The following is a 20,622-nucleotide window of genomic DNA, read 5'->3' on the forward strand; positions in this document are numbered from 1 at the left end:
GAGACTCCAAATTCAGTGTTAAGTAATCGCAACACACAAGCAGCAGTCTGTGACACCAGAACATTTTACGCTAACCTAATGGTTTTATGGAAATGTCAGAGGCAGGGTGATGGGAAACATAACTCATTTAGAATGATCTGAAAACAGATCCTTTAAAACATCTAATAGAGATCTGTAGCTGTCAGAAACCAAAGATGACCTGTCTTTGTATAATATATAGATAGATAGATAGATAGATAGATACAGATAGATATATATACACACACACAAACACAGTCATTTATATCTTGATCTTCCCCAGGCTTTTCCCTTAAAAGGAAGACTTTGCTTTTCTTGTTAAATGCATACATTTTTGGACATTTAACTAGTGAGTCACTTTAGATTATTTCCAATAACTCTGTGTAGCTGGCTGAACCAATGGGAGGTTTAGAATCGTGTATCTTGATTTTCCCATGAAGATCACAGCAGGTGACAGAGTTTTTGGACCAGATCCAATATGTGATTTAAGAAGTTAACCATCAGGTTCTGTGGTGCCTACCCTAAGGATTATTGGAATCTAGAATCCTGAACAGGCACCTCTTACCTGCATGAAATACTGCATGTCCCAGACCAACCTACTGGCTTTAGTCAGAATTGTCTAACATGCATGCATGGAGGCACTCAGCATGGACTGAGTGCCCACTCGCCATGCATGGAGGTCTCTGTCTGGTTCCTGCACAGCCCAGAACTCTTTTCTTAGGGTAGGAGTAGAAGCCTTTCAGAAAACAGGTTAAAGATTCCTTTTAACAGAGCAGGAGCCTACTTACTAGCCCAGTGGTTAGAATCTTTTATCGAAGAAATGGGAGACCAAGACTAGATTCCCATACTGGAGGGAGATTAAACCTGTGTCTCCCATGGGCTGTTCTCTAACTGCTTTCTATTTAAGCTGCTCCGCTATGTATTGGTATGCACAAAGCACAACAGTGAAACATAACTCCACTTCATTTATTACAGCACTTACCAAGGGTGAGGAAGACTTGGGTTCCAGTCACTTCTCTTTGTAATATTTACTATTTTACATCAAAATCATTGGGTACATTTCTTGAGAGCACCACTCTCCTTTTGTGTGTTTTTTCAGGCCCAACGTATCTCAGTGTTATTGCACAGCAATCTCAGAAGCAGTGAAAGATGCTCCTAGGTGCAGTTTCAGAAGCAGCTGTGCTGCACACAGCCATCAAAAGGAGAGTTTGCACTCCCTCTGCACCTGTTCTGGGACTGTTTGGACTGTCCCTAAAGCCACATTAACTCACCAGAATGGCAGGATGCCATCTTCCACTTGTTTTTTCTTTCTTTTTTTCTGAGATAGTTTTCTGCCATTTTAGTGATGTAAAATGTCTCAGTAAGTGGTCCACCAGACAGAAGGTAAAGCAGCAAAAGCAGGGCTTCCCCTTTTAACTGCTGCGAACTCACCACAAGCCCAAAGAATGACTTGTCACCTGGGGGCTAGGCCACTTTTCTAAGTAGGTAGGACACGTGGATTTAATTTCCTTCTTTCCTCTCTGAAGCCTAGACAAGAGTGAGGTCTTGTCTCCCTCCTTACATGAGTTCTCTAATCACTGAGCTACAGCAAGAAAGTACTATTTCCTTCTCTTGATGAATTCTAAAGCCACCATTTGATTTTATAAAGTACCGAAACTTTGAATTGTAGGCTCTAGTGGAACATCTGTGGGTTGTTTCTACTAGGAGAAAGTCTGATGGATTCAGATTTGATGCAGTCCTATTTAACCAGAGATTGTGTAGACTACCCGGTTCCTCTGCACATGAAGTGAACTGCTTCTCTGATCACAAAGGCTGTCATTCAAACCAGTGCTCTATCCAACTTGTCCTTACTTTTCTCTTTATAGACTTGCAGAGGTGCAGTTTTCTTGTTTCTATTTCAGTGGAAGCTTAACTGTTACAATTTCCTCCTATCCTTGCATTTTCAGGGATGACCCATGCAGATGTGAGTCTTCCAGATTACTGAGTCTCCTGCATGACCTAGCCCTCCAAGGAAGCATCAAAACAAAGTAATTTCATAGTCACACATGTGCAAAAAATAAAGTTACTGAGACTAGTTCAGTAGTTTACACAAGATTTCTTCATTGTTTCCATTTTTTATCGCAATCAGAAGCGACAGTAATGCACAATCCCCTGATACATATTATTTTTTAATCCTCAGAAGCTATTTTTTACTCATTTTGAATATGGATGGGGGAATAGTAAAAATTCTCTTTTTATTCTTTGCTGTATAACGTGTCCTGTCGATGTGCAGTATATGGTAGTCACATTATCTAGAACAACTATAGAGGTTAGCTCTATATCCCCAACTGGTTTCAGTGACACTGCAGCATTATCACAAAACAGAGTAACTCTGAAATGAGTAATAACACATCTCTGATCAGTTTTAGTCTATATAAAACGCTCAGAGATCACTACTATGAAGTGTAAGCAGCCAAACATAGATGACAACTCCAGTTCATTCTGCAGAATTGTGTTCAATAATACATCAGTTTACAGCACTCAAAACTCCTGTGCAGATCCCTCCACTACCAGCAATGCAGAGAGAAGTCTAGGTTATTTTTTCACCTTGGAAAATGAGGTTGTATTAATATGTACAAGCACAGCCACATGTCCAAGCCATTGAATAATCCTAGCCAGCACTTGACTTGAGTCCTTCTGGTAATGTTTAAGACTCTGGAGACCTGTCCGTAATTATTTATGTACCTATTGTCCAAGTGTTCCTGGCGTTCACAGTCGTAAGGCTGGCTGCAAACTAAAAATAGTCCAAGTGAAAAGACAGACAAAGACAGAAGGCTGCAATTAAGTTTCTCTATCTCACTGTTTATTACTTAACATAACATCTAACCTTGTTTATGATTCGTGTATGTTTCTTAGGGGTGCAGTGGCACGCCTGTTATAGCTCAAGGGGCATGAATTAAAGTAGTGTTCCAAAGCTGTTGAAGGCTGCACCCTCCCAGCTGAACCATAAGTTATCTACCTCTTCGGATAGGGATTCAGACGTTAAGAGTTGGATGCTACTCTATCATGTGTATTGCATTAGCCAACAGCACATAAGGGAGTCTCAAACACATTAGCCCAAAGGGTCACTGAGGCTCAGGGGAGAAGCTACAGACAAACCTTTGTTTCTTACTGGAAAAAAGAGATGGTATTTTTATATGACTGCATTTAAGTAATAGTTGTGAGATCATAGCTGAGAGGGATCTGATTTAATTTTAAAGATCCATCAGAAGAGAAAGAGCTAACTAGCCTCCATTCTCCTGGATATTTTTTATTCCATTTTGCTTGTGAGTCTTCGTAGATCTGTGCAACTCCCTTAACTGCATAAGTAGGTATTTCCCTGGTCTTAAAAAAAAAGAAACCTTTCCAACCCCTGTTGCCTGGAGCCGTCTTCCAAGTACCAGTACACTTTTGCAGGTAAGAGTGAATCAGTTTGTAAGTTGCCTATCTCTCTGCCAGCTTCTTGCATTACATACATACACACATCGTATGTGCACATTCATTAGTGCCAAGGGTAGCATTTTCTTTGCTAAAGCACATCTCCTTTTCAGAAAAAGGAGATGAACTCTTGCTGGATGTTTCACTAGTAGCAGCACTCCATACCTGGCGAATGTAGAGGGCACTCATTTTAAAAGAACAAAGTTGTGAAACTGTCTAGCCCACTTCAAAAACAAGAGCCTGGTCAGCACAGCAGTTCTTCAATGCACAGTAAAAGCATGACTGCAGTTATTAGAAATACCTGACCTACTTTAGGTCAGATACTGAGCTGCAACAGCACCTGGTTTGCATCAGCTGGACCTATAAGCCAGCAGCAGGGCTATTAGAAGTGTTTCTCATGACAAAAGCCACTCTGCTGGTGCAAAGTACTTCCCCTTGGACTCTCCGGAGCTCCCAGGTATTGCATTAAGGCCTCTTAATTCTCTTTACCTTTTTTAAAGGACACGTGCTAACATCTGTGAACAGTATTCTGTCATAAACTCTCAAATAGGTCATGTGGTTCTCCTCTGCCTACATTTACATTTCTCCTTTTACATTTATCCTTTGTCTACACTTTTCAGCACTCTCATACAAGCAGCAAATTATATAAATAACTTACTTGTACTCAAGAGTCTCTCTCTCCATTTACAATTAGTGTTCAGGAAACAGCTACAAGCCAGATAAACATCCTACAGGAATGGCTTAGCCAGAGGTGATCCTTTTTGCCTACACGATCCTAAGTCCCTCACAAGTCCGTGTCTTTCCCTTAGTCAGACTCTATGCTCCTTAGGTCTTACTGTTCTGCTATCAAGATTACTGTCCTCCTTTGAACTTCTGACAGTTCGTTCTTTTTGTAGACTTAACTTCAATACCTAGACAGAATCCAAGCCTTCGTTGCAAGCCTGTTGTATACAATATTCTTTAAGAATGAGGTGACATTAACTCTGGAATTCCCATCTGTTTTCTGCCATGTTCTAATGTTTCATCTGGGGTTATTTTGGATCTATATAAAGATTCCTCTACAAATCAAAGAGAAATATTGAATGTCAGCTTTTGGACTGGAGATCAGAAGAGCTATTTGAACCACAGGATGATGAAGAAAATTCAGTTCTGCAAACAGTTTTGGCAAATTCACTTTGCATGGTCTCTGGAAAGCAGCCTTCCACATATGGGACAAATTTTTATCTTCCTATCTTTGTTAAGTAGACAAAGGTTTAGCTATTGAAGTAATTTAATTATGTCAGGGACAAGCTTCATTCTGCAGCCACATTACAACCTTAGTGAACAGACCAAGTGTCATGAACCACCCTACTGCATACTCTAAATCATCTACTGTCAAATCAGGAACTAGGTCAAAACCACAAGAAATTCCTAACTCTTCTTGGCTGACTAGGTCTGATGTCATTTAAGGTCTCAGGCAACAGAAATTCTGATAACTGTTGTATCCTGTTGCCAGAAGCAAAAAAAGAAAAAGAAAAAGAACCATATCCATGGCCATCTTCCAGTCTTTAAGCCAAGTCATAAGTTTTGGAAGTGCTAATCAACTGTGTCAGCTCTTCCTTTCATAGTTTTACAAGTCTGGCTAGGTTCTGTTTGGTAAAAGCTTTCATGATAATAAGAGTTTAATCACAGATGAGGTTAGAACAACTTTTCTTGGTGAGCTTTTACCAAACAATAAAATTCTGGTCTCAGAAAAGTGTTTTTGATGTTTAACAGTTGTGGTGATATATCTAATTTTACTATCCCTAATATGCTTAAAAGAAAACATTTTCTCAGTAATATCACAGAATCACAGAGCGATTGAGGTTGGCAGGGACCTCTGGAGATCATCTAGTCCAACCTCCCTGCTCAAGCAAGGTCACCTACAACAGGTTGCCCAGAAACCTGTCCAGACAGCTTTTGAAAATCTCCAAAGAAGGAGACTCCACAACCTCTCTGGACAACCTGTTCCAGTGTGTGGTCACCCTCACAGTGAAGAAGTTTTTTCTCAGGTTCAGATGGAACTTCCTATGTGTCAGTTTGTGCCCGTTGCCTCTTGTCCTGTCGCTGGGCACCACAGAGAAGAGTCTAGCCCCATCGTCTTGACACTCTCCCTCAGATATTTATACACACTGATAACATCCCGCCCCCTCAGCTTTCTCTTCTCTAAGCTACACATTCCCAGCTCTCTCAGCCTTTCCTCCAGTCCCCTAATCATCCTAGTGCCCCTTAGCTGGACTAGTAGCTCCATATCTCTCTTGTACTGGGGAGGCCAGAATTGGACAAAGGACTCCAAGTGTGGCCTCACCAGAGCTCAGCAAAGGGGAAGGATCACCTCCCTCCACCTGCTGGCAACACTCTGCCTCATGCACCCCAGGAGACCATTGGCCTTCTTGGCCACAAGGGCACACTGCTGCCTCATGCTTAACTTGTTGTCCACCAGCACTCCCAGGTCCTTCTCGGCAGAGCTGCTTTCCAGCAGGTCAACCCCCAGCCTGTATTGCTGCGTGGGATTATTTCTCCCTAGGTGCAGGACCCTGCACTTGCCCATGTTGAACTTCAGGAGGTTCCTCTCCGCCCAGCTCTCCAGCCTGTCCAGGTCCCTCTGAATGGCAGCACAGCCTTCTGGTGTGTCAGCAACTCCCCCCGCCCCCCCACCCCACCCCCAGTTCAGTATCATCAGCAAACTTGCTGAGGGTGCGCTGTGTCCCTTCATCCAGGTCATCAGTGAATACATTGAACAAGACTGCACCCGGTATTGACCCCTGGGGGACACTACTAGCTACAGACCTCCAAGTAGATTTTGTGCGGCTGATCACAACCTTCTGAGCTCTGCCATTCAATCAGTTTGATGCTGTATAAGAACAGGAACAGATGAAAAATGTTGTCCACATAAGTACTACACTGGGACTAAAAATAGGACCCATTATTCTCGTAAAGTAGACAGTAGACAACTTTTTTCCAATATTTACTGGAAAGCTAGAAAAGAAAAGGCTGACTGCACAAAAATATACTAGATGTAAACAACTTCTGTGTGCACTACCCATGTGTTCATGTATTGCTTCAACTTTCTCGATACCTTTGACATTCTTACATGCTCATCCATATCCTCATGTAGTGCAAGTTATTCTAAGGCAAAAAAATCTGGACCTTTTCAGCTACTTATCAGAAGAATTAGTTGTTGGGAGACTCTTACCAAAATGGATATATGCAGCTAGATGACTTACTGGATACATTCATCTTTAAGTGGTAAACAAAGAATAAGGAATGCTATGATCTGTCAGACCTTAGAAAATTGCTGTGGTACTGAGACGTTACTCACCATCTTGTCTAAGTGCATGATATTTGTCTTTCACATACTTGCCAATGCCTTCCTAACACTCGTGCTAACCAAGGAAGATCTAACTTCATATCCTATATGTTGTCTTCTCCAGATAATAGAAGAGGGTCATGATCAAATTCCTGAAACAGGGTCCCTGGTCAGGTACCCTTAAAATAGATTACACCTGAACAATCATTGAAAGGAGAGAGAGTGTGATTGCGTCTTACAGATGTGAGAGGAATGGAGAGAAGAAAAATCTAATGCAGTGCCCACTCTATTCCCTGAAAGCATGGATGCAGTGCCTCCAATACTGAAACAGTTTCAGAGAAAGCAGTGAAGGAAGGTTGATCTTGCTGTATGCACTCTTCCCCATCACAAAGGAATTTCAGAAATGACTTGAGCAGACCTGCAGGTTTAAAGGAATCTAATTTTACATGTACTGATTTCTGTGGGTTGTAAAATAATGAAGAATTTTTTTGTATTCCAGGCTACTTCTGATTTATTCAAGATAATGCAATACATCAGTCTAGCCCTAGTCTGGAAGATGGGCATGATAATTTATTTACCCTCGAAAAACCCCTACTGAATTTTCCCGTGTTAGGGAGGAAGATTTTAATATGTTGGAATAAAGCTCCTCACTGTGAATAGCAAGCATTGACAGAGTGATATGAAGTGATTTCATTGATTACGTGGGACCCTGTTTATCCTGCCTGCAGGCTGCACTAAAAATTCTGGGTTTTAGCTCCTTTTGCTAAGATGTTCCTTGTTAATTTAAGCATTATGCATATAATGTATACCTGTGTATTATGCAGGTATACAATCAACATCAAGTGATTAAATTCCGTACTTTGAAGAATCACAGAATGGTTGAGGTTGGAAGGGACCTCTGGAGATCATCTAGTCCAACCCCCCTACTCAAGCAAGGTCACCTACAACAGGCTGCCCAGAAACCTGTCCAGACAGCTTTTGAAAATCTCCAAAGAAGGACACTCCACAACCTCTCTGGACAACAACCTGTTCCAGTGTTTGGTCACCCTCACAGTATAAAAGTTTTTCCTCATGTTCAGATGGAACTTCCTACGTGTCAGTTTGTGCCCGTGGCCTCTTGTCCTGTCGCTGGGCACCACGGAGAAGACTCTTGACACCCTCCCTTCAGATACTTATACATATTGATAAGATCCCCCCTCAGTCTTCTCTTCTCCGGGCTAAACAGGCCCAGCTCTCTCAGCCATTCCTCATATGAGAGATAAGAGAGAAGTTTTATTGTATGCAGTGACTGCTTTGGGAAGAATACAATCCTTGCTGCTAAGAGCAAATATAATGCATTATATAATTGCACAAGATTGAGCAATGTGCAAAAACTTTTATTTTTCCGTCAAGCAAGATGTTTTAGGAAAAAATTTGTAAAGTACCTACTATTACTTACTATTATTAATGGTAGCTACTATCATATAGCTACTATTGCAGGTCACAGTTAGGTATTTAAGAATTAGGAAAAGCTAGCAAGCACATGGACTAATCTTCTCAGAAGTTCCTAGATAATAATTTGCAAGGACCCTAAACAGTTGCTCAGAAATTCACATTCCTAGCTCTGCAAAACGTTCTTTCTTTCATACCAGATTCCATGTTCTGCTAGGGAGTTGTGAACATTTTGCCCCCACTTTGATCTGTTTTTATAGCTACACACAGTTGAACCCTGTATAGTCCTTCTTTGTAGGAAATTAACTTTTGAATCTTGAGGAAGAGGGTAGATCAAAGTGAGCAAGGCATATAAAATGGCTGCTGTCTTAGTAAACAATAAAACACAGACTTTAAAAAATTAGTTCACATTTCCTAATGCTTTGCTTTAGACAGCAAAAAGCTTATAGGAAACATTCACTGGATGTGAAGTCGTAGCAAACATTAATCTTTCATATCCAGCAAATAATGTAATTTTAAAAAATGCTTATCATTTTACTAAGATACAAACTTTGCTGTCTGTTGTGAGGCATCATACATGCACGCTGTATTTTGAATATAGATGTCATTTAACAGATTGATTAAGTTAATATAAGGCTTCTCAAGTTTTATGATGCCATGTATTTCTCCACAGCAGGGAACAGTCAGTCTTACAGATCTACTACACTTTTGCCAGAAAGTGAAAGGCTAATGACTTGAAATATGAATGCCACAGTGAGGCACATGATTAATAGCCGCTGAGTAATAAAATCAATGCTGACAATATACGTCCAATGAAAAGTTTAAATCTTTTCCAATGAAAAGTTTAAATCTCCCCTTGGGAAAGAAATCCTGAGTCTTGTTTCCAGTTTTATGGATGCATTTTATTCTATGACTCGACAGACAAGTTTAGTGATGCAGTTCTCAGCATATGGATGAGAACGAAGACTTCCCATTCTCAGACATGTTCCTCAGTGATAGAAGAAGCCCTATTCCCCTCCACTTAGTCTGTGTTGTCATGAGTCTTGCACATGTTGCTGAACAGCAGCCCAATTTCAACAAAACCTAATGTTAGAGCTTTCCATAGCTGGGTGGCTTTTTGAGAAAGGAAGTACCAAAGGTTAAATTTCATTAGGCAAAGGAGGGTCCAGAACCCATCTGCTCCATTTTACTGTAACCATTATGTTACTGCGGTGCTACCACTGCCCCTACGTCTTCTCATCATCAGAAGATGTTCTGATATTCAGTCTCCTAATGGGAGCGTGAGTGTGAAGCCCTGAGTCAAGCGCCGCTTGAGACACACCTCTGTATTGTGTGTTTTCTAACAGCTGACTCCAAATGACTTTGCTGTCACACACATAAAAACAAAAACAGAAATTGCTATACACATGTATATGGAGCCTGCATACCATAAATGTAGTGAAGTAACCACTTCACTAATCCTGCCTAAAGCTGCCCTACTACTGTAGGGTGTGATCTTGATCTTCAGTCCTGGGTCCAGTCTTGTTCAATATATTCATCAATGACCTGGAGGAAGGGACAGAGTGCACCCTCAGCAAGTTTGCTGATGATACTAAACTGGGGGGAGAGGCTAACACGCCAGAAGACTGTGCTGCCATTCAGAGGGACCTGGACAGGCTGGAGAGCTGGGCGGAGAGGAACCTCCTGAAGTTCAACAGAGGCAAGTGCAGGGTCCTGCACCCAGGCAGGAATAACCCCATGCACCAGGACAGGCGGGGGCTGACCTGCTGGAAAGCAGCTCTGCCGAGAAGGACCTGGGAGTGCTGGTGGACAAGTCAAGCATGAGCCAGCAATGTGCCCTGGTGGGAAAGGAAGCTAAAGGTCTCCTGGGGTGCATTAGGCAGAGTGTTGCCAGCAGGTGGAGGGAGGTGATCCTGCCCCTCTACTCAGCCCTGGGGAGGCCTCCCCTGGAGTTCCTGTGTCCAGTTCTGGGCTCCCCAGTACAAGAGAGACGTGGCACTCCTGGAGAGAGTCCAGCGGAGGGCTACCAAGATGATTAGAGGGCTGGAGCACCTCTCCTATGAAGAAAGACTGCAAGAGCTGGGCCTGTTGAGCCTGGAGAAGAGAAGACTGAGAGGCGACCTCATCAACGTGTACAAGTATCTGAAGGGGGAGTGTCAAGAGGATGAGGCCAGCCTCTTCTCCGTGGTGCCCAGCAACAGGACAAGAGGCAACGGGCCGAAACTGAACCACAGGAAGTTCCATCTGAACCTGAGAAAAAACTTCTTCACTGTGAGGGTGACTGAGCATTGGAACAGAGAGGTAGTGGAGTCTCCTTCGCTGGAGATATTCAAAACCCGTCTGGATGTGATCCTGGGCAATATGCTCTAGAGGCCCCTGCTTGAGCAGGGAGGTTGGACTAGATGATCTCCAGAGGTCCCTTCCAACCTAAACGATTCTGTGATTCTGTGATTCTCTTCTCCTACCCTCATCTCTTCTTTACATCACCATTGCACAGCAACAGCTAGATGAGTGCTTTTTCCAGCTGAACACTAACCCATCCAAAGAGTGCTTAGTGTTCAGCTGGACCTGTTACCTACCGAAGTCCTGGCATGGAGACCTAACGATAAACGCCTATGCTTTCTCTTACAAGGGAGGGGATAAGAAAGCATAGCCAGGAACGGTGGGACTGATTGCAGCTCTGCCTTGATCAGCTGAAGACCATCATGGAACTATGCCCACAGCCCACAGCCCACAGCCCACAGCCCACAGCCCACAGCCCACAGCCCACAGCCCACAGCCCCTCTACAATGGGAGCACACAGTTCTCTCCCTTACAAAGAGCTCAGCTACCTACCTTATCCTGTGAGAGTAACCCAGCTGTGACCAGGCACCTACTCTTAGCTTAACAACCTTCAGCTGAGTTGCTAAGGCAGGCAGGAAGAACTGGCCTTTCCTAATCCTTTTGCGATTTAGCAACTGTTGTAACTACCATCAAGACTTTACCTAGTTACAGGTCAAAACAGGAGCCATGGTGCAGAGATGAGCTCTGTTCCTAAACTCTTTGTTAAGGCTTGATTAGTTGGGAAACCTTTGCTTTGTAGCATTGAAACTAAAGGCATAAGGATGAATGGTTACCTCTTTTGCTAGAGAAAGCTAGATTAGGAGTATCAAGGAAAAAGAAAACAAGCTGTGCAAGGAAATATATCCAAAATGTGCTCCATCCATAGTCTTATTTCTTCAGCCAATATGGAGAAGTTGTTTATGTTAGGCAATTACAGCAGCCTGTATCACAGTGCTGAGTTGCAGCTGGCAAACCTTATCTTCACAAGGCACACAATACAACACCCCAGTAAATGCTGCCAGTCCATTGGAAGTACCAAAGAGAGTTAAAGCACCCTGAAGGAAGGAGTTGCATCAGGCAAGGGGAGCATGGGCCAGCTAGCAGACTCAGGCTCATGGAGTGGATGACCCCACCAGAAAAGACTCCTAACTCCGTCAGTCCCACAGCGTGCTAAAGCAGAGTTCCCTAAGTCAAGGCTGAGATCTGCCCTAACGTCCAGAGATGAAGGTACTGCCACCATACCCTGGCCCCCAAGCATCCTTGACCTCGTGCCACTCCAGCCTAGGTACAAATAACTTTGGGCTATAGAAGAAGAAGATAGCATCCAGCTTTTCTTCTAAGGCCACAATCTTTTGATCTATTCTCCTTGCTCATGTCAGGAGTTGGCCTACTGAGCCTGATATGAGAGGGTACAACAAGCACTAAGTGCCTGTCCCACATTCCCTATCGGTCTCCGTCCCCAGCAAAGCCCCACAATGCTGCACTCACCCACTACCTGTTAGTCATAGCGCCAGCAGGCCAGGCAAGAATTACTGCAGCTTTTCATTGCTTTTAATGGAACTCCACTGTGACTGTAATTCTCATTACTAACACAACTGAATTAAACATACAGCCCTTAGCACAACAGAGGGTAACTGAGTTGTGGCACTGTTGCAGCACATATTAACTATAAGGCATCTTTGCCTGGAACCTTGTATTTTATAGTGTTGTGATTTGTTATCCATACCAAGGCAGAGAGGCCCAGGCCACATCATATTTTCTCGCTCTCAAGAGCTTAAAAGAACTCTGGCTTCCCTAAATGTAAATGGTGGGTTTGAGGAAACAGAAGCCTTTGATGTGTGTAGGGAGATGTAATGCATTTAGGCAGAATATTTTAATTATGTGAATTACAACAGGGCAGCCTGCTCTTTTTCTTTTTTCATGCTGAGTCATTTCCACTTGGACTCTGCAAACATGGAACCAAGCACTGAGTGTTTAAGTATTTGGAATAAACGATTAATGCTGCGCTCTAGCTTTGGCAAGCCTTATGCAGAAAAAAAAAAATCTCTTTCTTCTTTATTTCTCTGAGCTTGGAAAAGACTGGAGCTAGTTGAACCTACCAGTTTGAGATACATAGTGCCAAGGGCCAGCATGCTGAAACTATCTATCTCAGCCGGTTTCCAGGGATTGACAGCTTCTGAAATGTCTCTGAGGCTTTCAGTTGCCATCCAGTCTCATTTGTGTACAAAATACGGAGAGATGAGTCAGAGTAATTTCTTGCCCTTTATGAAGAAAATCTGATACCTTGTGCATAGTTGTGGTATTCCTGTACACAGTTTACATACTTGCCACCAACCTAGTTTTATTTTTCTTTTGAGTCTTTTGATTTTTTTCATACAGTAATTGTTCTGCTGAAGTCTCTAGCTAAATGAGGTGTTTATTCAGCATCTGTGCCTTCTAAATATTTACTAATGAAGATCTTTTTTTAAATTTTTCCCTCAGCCTGTTCACTAGGCAGCATAACTTTTTCCATTTCTTTGATCTCAAAGCCCCCCCCCCCCTTATTTTTAATTATTCTTCCCTTGGCAGCTGAAGGAAAATTTAGCAATATATACCAAGCCCTTCCCCACCCCTCCAGTTAACAAAGATACTGGTTGTAGATCAAAGAATCCATCAGAACAAACTGCTTCCTATGCAATAAGCCTTCTGTCTCTGGAATAAGCAAGTTTATCTTCATTGTGCATTCCGATAAGATGTTATTATAGTAGTGACTTTAATTACATTTCTCATTATTACATTAGTGTGCAGTAACATAGGGTTTCACTGAATCTAAATGTGTTAGTTTGTAGAATATGGTGCCTTTAAGTCTTACGATGGAGGGAGGCAAAACTTGAGAAGCCACAAAACACTTATGCTTCATTTTATACCCGGCTGGGCTGTTGTCCCTGAAGGAGTTAGTAAAACATTTGAAATACGGACTGGAAAGTGGAAAAAATATGAAAAACCATAAATAGGCAACAGTATATGCATCACGGTACACCCATGTAATGCAGGCATGGTAAGACTCTAGAAAATAAGTAACTAGTTTAAGGGATAAATACATTTTTTATCCCATCCTCATCTAGTGGTATACCTGAAGATATATTTTAGTGGCTCATCTTTAAACATTGATCTATTTTCATCCATAGGAGAACAACTTCTTCTCCCCCTGTTCTTTTTTTTTTATGATCACATGAGAAGCTGTAAGACTAATGTGCTATCTCAAAGTATTTTGTCTTAGACATTGAGTGGACGAAAAATGTTTTGTAGTTATAAAAAACGTTCTTAAGAATGGTGCATTTTGGATGTCTAACAAATATTCAATGAACTGATACTCAATAAAACAAATACCTCATTCATGTACCTTGGCTTCCCTGATATCTTGATTGAATGTGAGGGCTGGTATTTGGTGCCAGGTGATTCCCAGAGGAGTGAATTTATCACATGCTCTGTCTTATATTCCTTACTCAATAACTAATTGATCTACAACTTACTGAAATTGGTAGTAGTTCCCATGAACTGCAGTCAACTTTAAATCAGGCTTTAAATTACCAAATGCATCTTTCTTTGAAAGGCATAGATCTCGAACTGTATTAATATTGTTACTGGTCCCATGGAGTAAAAATAACCTCATGATCTCCAAGAGAGCTGCTGTTAACATATTTGCAAAGAGTGGATTGGAGTGCAATGATTTTCTTGTTGGAACCCCTGGGCAAAATATTCAGCGGTCCCCAACTTGTTTTAAAGCAAATAGTAAAATGATGCATTGCTTGACCCCTGTTGCTGGAAGCACTAACTATAAGTTTATGAGGCCCTTTTTCTCTTTACTTCTGCCAGATAGTGAAAATACAGATAAATCTGATCCATATAAATCAAGTTTTTAATTAAAATACAGTGAGTTTGCTAATACAAACGGCATTTCCCTTCCACTCACTGCATCCTGCTTTAGTGCCAACAATGAACAAATAAGCTGTGCTTATCAGTATAGTGTTCTTGTCTGTCAAATATCACTAATTTTTTCTCTCTCATTATATTTTGAATTTTAAATAGTTTAGTTTATAGAGATCTCTTTTCTTCCCCCAGAAGGCATATATACTGTCTTTATTTAAACCATGGGATTGTTTTAAAATAAAACATTATTAAAGAGATATTTGCCATCAACATTAATTGCAAACTTCTTTTCAAGTTTTCATCTGGAGAGGGAAGTCAGAGGACACCATTTAGTGAACACAGTTCACAGCAGAAACGGGATTTCCCAGAAAGTGAAATCCATCTTAACAGAGTTTCTCCTGTCTGTTTTAAGAGAATTTTGTTATTGGGGGAGTAAGTCCATGAAAAAGGGGGGAAAAAATAGAATTTGTTACTGAGCTGTTGTCCTAACTGTTATTTTTGCCTTTCTACGGCAAGACTATGAAGAAATCACACAAGCTTGTGAAGCTCCAGATAACTTTAGCTTCTAAATAAACACAACACACAAGGGATCGCTGCTGCACTGTGGCTGGTTTACGAAGATAAAACATACTGAGAACTATTAAAAAGTTCACATAGTATTAAAGGAGTACTTTCATATGCCCACCCCTTAACACTATAAAGATGAATGTATTTTGTACCTATTTGGTACTAATTTTCTGTAGATAGAACTGTTTCAGCTGAGTTTCAAAAGGAAAAATGCCAGTAAGAGAAATTAGCAAGTTAAGCTGCCCATACTCTTAAAATATATTTCCAAAACATGCTGGTCTTCTTCATGCCTCCTCTCCATTGATAAAATGGCAAAGTGAAAAAATCTCCCTAAATCCTTGCTTTAAAATGTGTTTTCAGGAAGGAATACTCAATGATACTCTGTCAGATCTATATTTTTGGTGAAGTTCTGCTAACTAAAGATGGCTTTCCTAGCTCATCAAATTCTGCATCCAATATCAAATGGATACATGTTAAACTCAGTCATGACTGGTAAAGAAATCTGTCACTAAATTCAAGGATCTTAATTGCATGAGATCCTAACTTGATTGCATTTGTGATGTGTAACCAGAAGACAGTCCAAACAGCTATATATGTACTTGGTAACTAAAAAAAGCCAATTTCACAAAGCTGAAAACAGTGAAAAGCTAAATCAGCTGGAAGAAAAGAAAATAAACAGAAAATAGGAATAATAATTAGGAACTTATTTAAAATATTCTAGAAGATGCTTCAAAAAAGGCAGTCCAACTGAGAATGGAGGCTATTCTAATTAACAGAGAACAGCCAGACTCCGAAGGGAGATGAATGCAAATTTATTCTATAAAACATGGGAGAAAAAAAGGAAGTAGGGATTGTAGAAAAAAGTAATAATGGAAACAAAAGAACAGAAGGAGAAATCTATGGCTAGCACAATTAACAGTTAGAAAGGAGTTAAGCATCCCGGAAGTTAAAGCACTTCAAAAAGTGATTCTCATCAGTCGTAGACAGAGTGAATAATAGAACAAAAACTATTCAAATAGTGTCTGAGAAAAGTGAAATGATATATTACTCATACTACAACACAATAAAATACTTCCGATTTTAACAATAACTGAAGAGGATTTGCTAAAAGGCAAATTCTAACTTCAGACATTTTGAAATCATCAGATCCTGATATCTTGCTCTCAAGAATTTTAAGTGAGTTGGTCAAAGAGCTCTCTGACCTACAAATGTTTTTTCAACAGGTTTTGTAACACCAGTAGCATTAAAGTGGAAGATGGCTAATATTACCCCGACATTTTCAAAGGGATATGTGGAATGAGCTATCTAATTAAACATCTTTCAGGGTTAAAAACAATTCCAGGTAAAAGAGTGGAACAGTTTATACAGGCTTTAGTGGATAAGGAATTAAGGGAGGACAGTGTAAGTAAGACGTATAAACAAAAAATATCTGGTGAAATTAAAATTGAATTATAAGTTTAGCTGGTAAAGGAAATGGGTTTGATATTATAGACTTTTCAGAGGTATTCAGCTTCACGCTACCTGACATTTTAATTAGGAAATTAATGTAGGCTGTATTGAATTTGTATTATTCTAAATTGATTAAAAAATGACTAGTTCCTAGGTCTGAAAATGTCACTGTAAATGGGGAAAATTTTATCAACCTGATGGGTTTTTAACGAGGGCCCAAAGAGATCATTTCTTGACCTCACAGTATTTAACTATGTTTTTAGCAATGACCCAGAACAAAATATGAAGTTGTTACTGAGAAGTTTGCCAGTGTCACAGATTATGGCTTTGATAAAAAGAGGAGAGAAAAAGTCAGGGGGACAATGTGATTAGATTATAAATAGGGCTGGTGACATCCTCAAGATCATTCTCCCCCTCCCTCTCTTTCCAAGGAAGGACCCCCTATCCTGACAGAGTTTTGCCTCATTTGCTCTTCAGTGGGAGAGATTCCCCCTCATTCACAGGCAAGCTGTTGCAGTACTATCTTTTAAGCCTAACGTAAGAAAACAGTGCATGTTTCCACACACTCAGAATTAAGGTCATACATGCAGGCAAGAAGAACATTTGCACGCTTTATGTTAGGATGGGGAGTCCAACCTGGAAAGAGAAACAAAGAGGTTGTGGGCATCATAATGGGTAGTGGGCTCAGCAGGAGCTAAAACATTTAAAATTCTAATGTGATCTCTACAGGCATACTAAACAAGGCTAATAAGGTTAGGTGAGCTCTGTGTATGTCGCCGGTGTCTGGTAGGGTTGGAGAACCCTGGTCAGTTTTGATGTCCACAGTTCAAGAATAGACACTGAGAATTTGGAAAGGGTTCAGAGAAGAGCCCAGCAACTCTTCCAGTGATTTAAGAACTAGAAATCACCTCATACTTAGGGACCAAGGAGCTCAAATGTATGAAAGAAAAGGCTGAGAGGCAACTTGAATGCAGCCTGTAAAGGAACAGACACATAATATTAGCTTTAACCTGGTGTATAAAGATACAATATCAAATTGCTAGAAGCTGAAGTTAGAAAAATTCAGAATATAGATAGTCATTTTTCCTTATAGTAAGGATAAACCTAACCATGAAACAACTTAGCAAAGCTTGCAATGGATTTTCCATCGCTAAAGATTTCAAAATTCTTTATGTTTTTCCAAAAGATTTGCTCTAGCTCAACCACAGCTGTTGGCTTTGAAGCAAAAATTCAGGCAAATGCTAGGACTGCTGGTTATGTATGAAGTCAGAGGACAGTGGTTCATTCTGACCTTACTGTTTATGAATCTTTACATATTGTTTCTTTTCATCCCAGTGAACAACAAGGAAACTGTTTGGGCCTGTAGGACAGAGTGAAATCAGATGAAATGGCTGATAGTTCATTTGATTCTTCCCAACATTAGGCATGAAGTTCAGAAGGTGAAGTGAAGGCAGGGAATTACAATGGTTCTTGAACCAATGCCGGCTGAGACTGAGACACATAAATATTTCAGCCAGGTCAGGCAAACAGCAGGGAAGTGATTTCTTATTATACGTTTCAGCCAGCGCTGGCTAAAAGAAATGGAAAAAGAATCCTAGAGTATTACCACTGTCTTGTTGAAAGTATTTCTAAGGTTTACTGTGTCATAAACATTGTTACGTAAAAAGTACAACAAATGCAAAAGTAGGTTGTTGCTGTTCTCTTCCTCCACATGGTCTCATATTTTTGAGAAGGAAGCAAAAAACTCTATCAATAGGAAGATCTCATGCTTCCAACTAATCTCAGCTAGTTTTGTGTCTAGCTACATCTTTTGGAATGAAAACACATCTCAACATTAATAAGATGAGTTCTTATCAACGAGAATGATGATGATGATAAGTTCTAAGCATCTCAGAGTCTTATTCTCTGCAACCATCCACATCAGAGAACAAATTCAGGAACAATAAGAAGACAGGTAGTTGGAACTCAGTCCCTTGAAAACTTTGGTGGCTCCAAATCAAATCTTTGTATGTGGATCAAAAAAAAAGGAAAAAAAACCCACCAAGGAGTCTGTGGAGTTTTAGTAAAATAAGATGAAGACAAATTTCACTGGAATTACTTCAAATTTATGTTCTTGTAGCTCAGAGAAGAATTTGCCCCCAAAATCTTTAATCACAAATAATATGACTTCATTCTTGTGCAGATGCTTCAGGAGGTACTTATGTAAACTCGGTAACAAAAATCTTTAGCTCAATTGCAATGCTGTGTAGAAAATCATCCTTGCCTTTTCTAAAAATTGCAGTAACCTAGCCAATTCAAATGTTTTCTTGAGCCTTTCAGTTATCAACCGAAACTTTATCTTCATTCATCTGTATCATAATATGCTCATTCAGTTCTTGACACCTCTTTTGAATCTGGATGAAAAGGGCCATGAAGTTAAATGGTAAATTTTGGATCTTGTTCATTGGCTGACCCAAGGAAGGATAGAATCCATATCTGTGTGGCAGGACATGAAGCCCTACAGCCTGCTCACGTCAGTGTACTTTTTCAGGTCTCCTGTTATTTCTGAATTATTATACAGTGTTCTCAGGTGCTTCTTGCTACATATCCATTCCACTGATGATTCCCTTTTTTCCTTCTCTTCCTTAGCCGTGCATCTCCATACCTGTCTGCCTGTCTCCATCTTCCTCTTCTCTGAATTAATAACTTCGTTTTTAGAGTCTGAAGCAGTCAGTAGTGAGGCAAGTGTAATTCTAATTTCTTTGCTGTAAGAGTACAGAGAATCCAGCTGCCCAGCACCATCTCTGCAATGCTATATTCACCAACATGTTGCATAAGATAGCAGCTGCTTTTTCCACCTGTTTTTCTTCTGAGAACTAGCATCTTGAGCCACAAACATGCAGATCAAATTGATGCAAGCAGCATGAAACACACTTGTATGGAACAAATGTTTTATTCTGCCTGAGCTGGAAAGGATGTGTGATGGAAGACTCCCTGATGCTTCAAATGACTGTCATTAAACCTAATACAAATGTGTCCGGACTACTCAGACCTTGGTTTGGGTACTGAGATACCCGAACTATGTGTGAATAAGAAGCAGCATAAACTGGGCTAGCTCCAAGCCACTTGACAGCACAAGCAATATCAAACTTAGCCAAATCCAAGGGTGAGGGGCTGGGGCTGGTCCAGTCCTGCTCTGGCAAGGAGAGCAAAAGGAACGGAGCCAGGAATCCTTGAAGGGCTCGTTGTTCATGTACCCATGGAGGGAGGAGGGTGATGATTGCTGCTACTCGGAAGAGTCACCCCTCTTCTTCTCAGCATAACTGCTCTGTGAATCTGACACCACCCTCAGCTACAATAACAGCCCGGGATTTCCAGGGCTCTGGCACAGGCAGAGTGGGCAGCAGAAACACAGCGATGTTGCTGTTCCAAAGTCTACTGGCAGTGGCAAGTGCCTACTTTGTTTTTGCTTAGAGTTAAGCCCATGAGGAAAATATAATTCACCCAGTAAATCCATGATGCTGTGGCTAGAATTTTTCTAGTGCCCTACACCAACACACTTGGAGCAGTCTGAGGTTATCTCTGTAGTGCACCATATGATACTGCTGTTATAGAATTATTTCTTGTTCAGTGGCAGACAGTGTCAATACTTCACTGGAGTCCCATAGCTATACCTACACAAAGTAGAGATATTTACAGCTCTTAGGAGCTTACAGTCTATTCCAAGTGGTAAACGTATGTTAATCTATGTGTTTTACATAGATTCTGTGCTAAAATAAATTAGAACCCTTCCTTCTCTTTTACATCCAGTTTACATCCAGTTTTTACTATTTTCTACATATCTTTATTATCTTCTTTATGGAGCTATTCAGCATAAGAAGACAAAATACAGATCAAACAGGAGAAAACTCAGCTCAGGTTTTGGTTTATGAGTAAAGAAGGGTGGTCAGTGTTTTAGGAAATGGGTTTTGAAGAAGGAAAATTACACCTTATACGGGCTAAGGTGGGCATTCTCACTTGCTGAGGTAGAATGGGAAATCAGACACTTAGGAGAGACAAAAGCATATGAAAAATGGAATTAGTAGAACACAGGCAGGGCAGAGGAGTGGTAGGTGATGAGTCACACTGGCAGAAGAAGAGTAGTGTGGAGCCTGAAAAGGAGA

This window comes from Struthio camelus, chromosome 1 (assembly GCF_040807025.1).
Source record: "Struthio camelus isolate bStrCam1 chromosome 1, bStrCam1.hap1, whole genome shotgun sequence".
Classification (NCBI taxonomy): Eukaryota; Metazoa; Chordata; class Aves; order Struthioniformes; family Struthionidae; genus Struthio; species Struthio camelus.